We start from the raw sequence: 8331 nt of genomic DNA on the forward strand, positions 1-8331 counted from the left end.
TTGATTTCAGCTTCCCATGATTTGCTTTCATTAGAGAGTTTGAGAAAAACACTCGCTGCCCAACTTCAAAAATTTGTGGCCGAGGTTTTCTACCACGTTCCTTTCTCTTTTCCATCTTCCTCGGTAGCTTTTGAGGATGGGAAGATTCTTTTTCCTTACTTTTCCATGGCTCACCATCTTTCTCAATTTCTTCAAAAGTGAACTTTTTCCTCACTTCCTTGCTATGCTCTTCATGCATCATTTCAATCATCTTGGAGTTGGAAACACTTATGGCTAAGCAATCTTCAACTTCACTAGGAGAGCGTATAGGATTATAAACCTTGAGTGTCACTTGTTCCTCTTGAGCTCGAATGGAAAGCTCTCCTTTTTAACATCTATCAAAGTCCTCTCGATGGCAAGGAATGGTTTCCAGTTCCCAACTTTTTAAAAATGTAAATGGGCATCAAATTAATACTCGCTCCCAAATCACAAAGAGATTTACCAACATTTCGGCCTCCAATAGAAATTGGAATTGTGAAGCTACCTGAATCTTTCAATTTAGGTGGAATCTTATTATTCAACATTGCGCTACAACCTTCTGTCAAAGCCACTGTTTCAAATTCTCCAAGTCTCTTAACCTTCATCAAGATGTCCTTCAAAAACTTCACATAGTTGCAAATTTGTTCCAAAGCTTCCACCAAGGGTATGTTTATGTAGAGTTACTTCAAACCATCTAAAAATATCCTAAATTAACGATCATGTTGCTGCTTTTGAAATCATTGTGGAAATGATGGAGGTGGCTTGTTATTTTGCTTCTCTGATAAATTTCTTCAGGATCAACATTTGACACATTAGAAGTTTTAGTTATCTTTTTCCACACTAGTTTAGATTGAAGTGGGCTCAGATTTTCTCTTAGATTTTTTTCACTCAACTCCAAATCTTTTCCACTCCTCAAAGTGATCGCCTTGCAATGCTCTTTACCATCTCTTCATGGATTTTTTGTATCACTATGCAATGCACCTTGTAATCTATTCCTCAATTCATTAGCTAGCTGCCTCATTTGAATCTCAAGGTTCCTCAAAGATGATTCTTAACATTGAATCACTGAATCATTCTTTGCCATATACTATTTCATCAAATACTCGAAAGAGCATGTTTGAGAATCTTGTGGAGGAGGAGGTTGAGCTCTTGGTTGATGTTGCAAAAATATCCTGTGGATAAGTGGGCTTTTTAGGCATGGCTGCACCACTTGAAGTAGCCCCTTGACCTCCCCAAGAACAATTTGTTTGTTGCCTCCAACACAGATTGTAAGAGTTGGAATAAGGATTATTGCGGTGGGCATGTTGATTCTCAAAGTAACAAACCAAAGCAAGATTAGAAGGAAAACTATCAAATGTGTGCCCTCCTCCACAATAAACACACGACACATCCACTAGTTGGGCTATAGGAGCTGGTTGTAAACAACCCCCATAATCATGGTCTTTAAAAGGTTTGTCATAGACCATTGGTAATTATTGTTGGGAATCCGCTCCAAAATCTCATATGCTTCATTGTAGGTCTTCGAGAGAATATCCCCATTTGTTGAAGCATCCAAAACCATGTGTGTGGAGGCATTGAGACCATTGTAAAATGTCACCATTTGAATGCAATGCGGAATACAACGATGTGGCCACTTCCTCAATAACTCCTTGAACCTCTCCCAAGCATCACACACAGATTCATTCTCTAACTGTTGAAAAGAAATAATCTCATTCCGAAACTTAACATTTTTTGTTGGAAGAAAATACTTCATCAAAAATTTCTCGGCTAGCTCATTCCACGTAGTGATTGAGTTGGAAGGAAGTGTATTGAGCCAAGTTCTAGCTCCATCCCTTAGAGAAAAAGGGAACAATTTCAACCTCAAGGCCTCTTCAGTAACGCCTTGTAACTTGAATGAATCGCTCACCTCCAAAAATGAAAGAAGATGGAGATGAGGATCCTTTGTAAGCAGACCACTAAATTGACCCACTATCTGCAACATTTGAAACATCACGGGCTTCAGCTCAAACTGAGCTGCTTGAATTTTAGGCCTAACAATGCCAGGATTCAGCTAATTAAACATTGGGGCAGCGTACTCCCTTATGGCCCTCTCTCTATCATCAACAATAACAATTGCATTAGCGGCATTCAAAGCATTAGTTGTTGTAACGCCCTACTTCCTTAGAGCCGTTACTAAGTGAGTTTAAAAACATGCGTCCAACTCGTTAATGGAGGTTTTGGGTCAAATAGTGTAATTAAGCCATAAACAGAGGAAAAACTTTAGAAATAATTCCATTTCATTGAAAATCATAAAATTTTAACACTTGGGATCCCAAAATACAATTTAGAAATATTTACAACATATAAACTGAACCAAGTCAACTAAACAACAAAATCTAGGTTTATTTACAAACATCTCCCAAAATCCACTGGTTGTCGCAGCCAGGCTGGCCAAACATGCACACGCCGCTTCATGCCTGCTACACTCATGGTTGGCTGGCTTTCTCCTTGCCCTTACCTGCACCACAGAGCAGCTGTGAGCCGAAGCCCAGCAACAAAACCCATAACAGATAACATATGAAAAACATACACCAAGTATACAATCTGGCCATCAATAGGCTAAACACATACAGCCTAGCCGTCCCAGGCGCTTACCAGGACCTGGGTTCGCGGTCCACACCGTGAGGATATCCCAGGTATCCTTTTAGGGACTCACCCTGGTAACTCGCACTCCACGTGCTTGACGCTGCTCCCGGCCCCTTGCCGTACTCGGCCTTGCACTCAACGTGCCTAACTCCGTTCCCGGCCCTTTGATGTTCCCAGCCCCTGCCGACCTCGGCCTACACCGTTCTCGGCTCTTGCCGATCATTCACATAATTACACTCATAGCATAATAATCAAGTACAAAATACTAGCAAATACAATCAAAGGGCTATGCCCTGCAATTCAAACACATTGGGCTCAGCCCTGCATACAAGCTCTATGGGAACAAGGGTTTTCTTACTTGAGTCCCGAGCTCTCCGAGCACCGATGTCCTGAGCATAGTCCTCTAACTTGAGCCTCGCCGAAACCCTAGTCACAACACAATAATAATATCTATCCATCAAGTTCTAATCCATTAAATATCTTTGAGCCATAACTCCAACCTCCGGGACTTTGAATTTTATCAATCCGGGTGATAAAATCCATCCCGAGCCTTAACCATTGAGTTCCTAAGCCTAAACACCCTTAAAACACAAGCTGGAACTAAGAGCCGTGACCCTACCCACAAGCGTCGCGGCTAGCCTCGAAACAAAGGCTAGCACCTCATCGACACCCACACGGGCCGCGGCGCGCATCACCAAGCGCCGCAGCGCGCATGAAATTTCTCGGCCTCCCATGGCCGCGCGCGCACACGGGCAGCAGCATGCCCATCCTAGGGCCGCGACCCTCACCTCCAACCCCGAAATCTTCATCATTTTTCTATATTTTCCTCAAGCCAATTCACCCAAAACTTAGCTAACAATCCTAGATAATCAACACAAACATTCTAGCTCAGTATTAACATCAAAACCCATCAAAATCTACTCCAAAACTCAACTAAAACACTCAAGAACAAATCAAACTCTAACAAACCAGCTGCAATTCTAAACATAATCTTTATAATTAAAGCTTACCCTTGCTGAATTAAACCTTAGAACCAGGCCCTTATGCTCCAAGCTCCAAGCTCCCTGAATCCCAGCTGAACTCCTTAGTCCTTATTCTTGATTCCACCAAGAATTCTCCCAATCTTCAAATGGAGAGAAGAAGAAAGACCACCTCGAGAGAGAGAAAGGGAAAGAGTCGGTTTCTGAATGCTCTACACAATTCTAAATTTTGTTTTATTTAACTTAAGCTTTAAGGTTACCTCAAGGCTCGGGGTACCCAAACGTCCCCGACGGCAAAAATGGTAAATTTCCCAAATATTCCCTCCTAGACATTCTAACCTCAAATATATCTCCAAATATTTATTTTCATAACCCGATAACCCCATATAATAACTAATACCCAAATTACCCCTCGACTCACCCCGAGTCAGATTCTCAGCCCCGTTGTGACTTTCTGGCTAACCGCTCCCTAGGACTGTCTCGGATCGTGCTGCGCAAACATATCACATATATAGCATTTATCACATTTATACCCCTAATATCCAGACGGGGCCCATATGCACATTTAACTCAACTAAACATGCATCATTATCATATATACACATTAATTCATATATCAACATATTAAATCATTTATTGCCCTCCAGGCACACTAATTAAGGCCCTAAACCCTACTAGCAAATTCAGGTCGTTACAGTTGCATCATTGACAACTCCAACAGTAGCGTTAAGCATGGGCTGAGCTCTATTATACTCAACCCCTTCACCTTCTTAAGCCATAACAAGGAGAAGTTGAGCCCATTGTTCCCTTAATCTTCTTCTAAATGTTCATTCAATCTCAGGTTGAATAAAGGCTAGCACAAAATCTTGATGCTCGTTCATGCAATGGAATCAATCTAGCAAAGGACAAGATCAACAAAACAAGATTAGTGCAAAATAAGAAAAACAAATTGCAAAGTAATTAATAATACACAAAATTCTAATTTCATTCCCCGGCAACGACACCAAAAAATTATTGTGATTTATTTTGATCAATAATATAGAAGTGTACACAGTCAAAAAACAAGTAATAATGTGATAAGTTGAGTATCATCTCCACAAGGATTGCAAATTAAAACTAAATTGCACAAATAAATTGCCAAACAATTGCAAAAGTAACCAAATTAAATTATTTTAATTTTGAAAACTAACACTACTTGGAATCAATTAAAAATGCTTAAAAATAAACTGCAATGCCAATTTGAAAGTGAGATAAAATCAATTTGTTGAAATAGGCTTGAATTATTAAATCCCTCTATGTCAATTGACATGTACGTTTTGATGCAGCAAAATCTCTGCAAATTGCCCAAAGTTAACAAGTATTCAAAACAAGTTCAAAGAACTTTTCCAAATCCAATGGTATTATTTCATTCACCTAATTTAAAATATTCGTATGCCAATCAAGTTTAAGATCCCATAATTAAGTATCAATTCATAATTGTTACACAAGGTAATTAGCACATTCCTATGTTATTCACAAACATAACCTAACAAGATTATCAACTTGTGTCATTCAAATCTATCCATTACATTTAAACTTCACAGCACAAATATAACTCAATATCTTGCCATTGATGGCCAAACAACAACAAGAATTCATCATTAAGCACATTTGAATGAACAAATGGGTAAATTGCTAAGATAAAGTGCTAGAAATTAAGAACTATGACATAGAGTTCATTAATAATCTAACCCTCAAAATATCTAGTCTTGGCTAAAATAAGAAACAGAAATACAAAGTTAAATATGTCCATGTAATTTGAAACAGCAAATACTAAAAGAAAATAGGAAAGAAATATAAAGGAGAAGAAATAGCCCAAAAAATGATGATGGAATCCATTTTCTCTTCTTGTCCTCTTCTTCCTTCTTCTTTTTCCTTCTTTGTATTGCTAATCTCTCTTAGACTTGGTGCTTCTCTCTCTAAAAGATGGTTGAATTGGGTAATGCAGGCTGTCCTTTCTTTTTACGATGCTAGGGAAAGAAAACCCTTTTTTCTCATGTCCCAAAAATTCCATCCTTGTCTCTCACATGAGTTTCCTTTTCCTTTCTAGAAATTACTCCAAAATTCAGTCCATTTTCTCTAATTTTTTGCCACCTCATCACTCCTTGTCAGCTCAATTAATGGTGCCACATGTATCTCCTTTATATGCTGAATTTATCTCTTTGTATCCTACTCAGAATGCTCCAGCAAAATCTCGTTTGCTCCAACAAAACCTGACATTTAAACCTAAATTAAACAGCTTAGTGCCAATTCACTTTTCATTATTTTTCTTTGGCCAATTCATGCCTAAATTAGTTATTTGTCTACTTTAAGCTCGAAAAACCAAAAAGGACACAAGAACTCAAAAAAGAAAGGAATTAACTAAAAATAAAAAATAATAAACCAACACACTTAACCTAATTCTATATTTATAAGCATAAAAGTATGAAAAACAACTCTTTATTCAAGAGCTATCATGCCCCCAAACTTATGACATTACTTGTCTTCAAGTGATGAGTCTAGAAAGATAGCAAAAGACACCAAAGATACACAAATTAAACAACAAAGACAAGACACAACAAGAGAGGATAAACTTTGCTTTGCCAATGCTTAAAAAGGGGAAAGCTCGTAGGATTTTTATTTTGAATAAGAGAAGCTCAATTTCAAACTTACACAAGCCTTAAACCAACATTTTCAAGTGTTAATGCTTCTATCAAAATATGTGTCAAGTATTTCTCCCTTTAGTGCATGCATAGCTTTTCCTAAACAATTTCGATCATCCAAAATCAAACTAGGCCTTGGTCCTAAAGATTAAATAATGCCTCCATAAGTTACTTAGTGATTCCGTCTCAACTAATGTAGACAAACACCTCACCAAATATCAATAGGACTTTATCAAGCTTATAATGATAGGCTAGGGTGAAGGTAGGATAAGAGATATTAATTTTGGCTCGAATCACGCTAAGCACCTCAATTTCTCTTGGACCAAAATCAACACACATTAATTTCCCCAAAGAACATTTCACAACAAAATATAACTCTTGCCAATATCCTTTATTACTAACATACAAAAACAAAAACTAAAATTAATTTTTCTTTTATTTAAAGAGTTGCACGCCCAAACTTAGTTTCAAGCATACTTGATTATTTTATTTTATTTTTTTTCAAAACCTTCCTTTGATGCAAAGGAGTGCACTCTTTCATCATCTTTTTTTTTTTTTTTAAATATTTTGCTACTTTTTTTTAACAATGATAAACAAACTAAATGGCAAGAGAGCAAGAAAAATGAGAATACGCACTGTCCCCAAACTTAAAATCAACATTTCCCCCAATGGTGAACACAAGAAAAATAAAACTCTCACCCAATTGCCTCTCTCACATTCAACACCTCTCAACCCTAATATGCAAAAATAAATCTATCATGTAAAGATAAAATTGTTGAAGGGGTATGGTGAAGAAAGCTTATTATATCTAGGTAAGCTAATGAGTGGCAAAGAAAGAAAACTGTCATTTAAGCTCAACAGGGTGACTTGGGTTAAAAATTCACAAAGGGTAGGCTTGAAAGGCTCAAACGGCCCAAGGATGGCCTAAATCATGTCAATGGTGTGGTGATGTCTAGGATTTCGCCTGAAGGAAAATGTAACACCCCAATTTGCTAATAAGGTTTAGGACCTTGATTAGCGTGCCTAGAGGGCGATAAGTGAATTAACATGTTAATATATGAATTTGAATGAATATGTGATTAGAATGCATGTTTAGGTGGTATAAATATGCATGTGGACCCCGTTTGTATGTTAGGGGTAAATTGATAATCTTAGCCCGTTGAGGGCATAAATGTAATAATTGTGTAATATGATTAGTACCACGTGTGAGTGGTGATATTACTGTGATGCACGTGCTGAGACGGTCCTAGGGAGCTAATTAGTTTAAAAGTCACAACGAGATTAAATACCCGGCTCGGGAGGAGCCTAGGGGTATTTTGGGAATTTTACACTTTGAGTTTGTCAGCTAATGGTTAATTGTGATTGAGTAACTTGAGTGACCATTAGTAACTATTAAGAGTGACAGAATTTAGATAAGGAAAAAGGGTAGAATTGTAGAAAAGGTGAAATGGCAAAAATGCCCTTGAGGTTTAGTTAGGAAAGGATTTTGAGAGAGGGGTAAAATGGTCTTTTGGCAAAGGTTAGATAGCTTCAGCTGAGGGAAAGGATGAATCACGTTGTACACTTAGTCATATTTGGTTTCTGTTGGAATTTGAAAGAGAAAACTAGAAGGAAAGGGAAACAAGAAGGAAGCTGAAATTTGGAACCTAGGAGGAGAATCAAGAAGCTTGAGGCAACTAAAGTCAAGTATAGGCGAAGATTGTTCAGAGGTAAGAGTTTATCCTCTGTTTTTGTTTAAGTTTAAGCTTGATTTTTCAGAGAGTAAGTGTGGAAATTTAAAGATAGTATGGCTGGTTTTGCATGGAAACTCAGTTTGGTAATCAAGGGAAGAGTGGCTTGAAGCTGTGATGGGAGAGAGTTCAAGCTTAATTCTTGATTGAGGTAAGAGTTTTTAACATCTTTGAATTTTCGTATCTGGTGTGGTTTAAAAATTTGGAAGCCTAGTTTACATTTTTCGACCTCTGGTTTAAGTTTTAAAAGCTATGGTTTAAGTTTCTGAAATCTGAAACCAAAGTATGTATTTTGGG

At 37.7% G+C, this 8331-nt stretch overlaps 1 non-coding gene across 1 annotated transcript; it reads left to right on the forward strand.

The window, feature by feature from the left end:
* Positions 1 to 1633: 1633 nt before the first annotated feature.
* On the forward strand, positions 1634 to 1740 carry LOC133802916 (small nucleolar RNA R71). The gene has a single exon (XR_009877659.1). It is a non-coding gene; the product is annotated as a small nucleolar RNA R71 (small nucleolar RNA).
* The last annotated feature ends 6591 nt before the right edge of the window (positions 1741 to 8331 follow it).

This window comes from Humulus lupulus, chromosome 9 (genome assembly GCF_963169125.1).
Source record: "Humulus lupulus chromosome 9, drHumLupu1.1, whole genome shotgun sequence".
In the NCBI taxonomy this organism is placed as follows: Eukaryota; Viridiplantae; Streptophyta; class Magnoliopsida; order Rosales; family Cannabaceae; genus Humulus; species Humulus lupulus.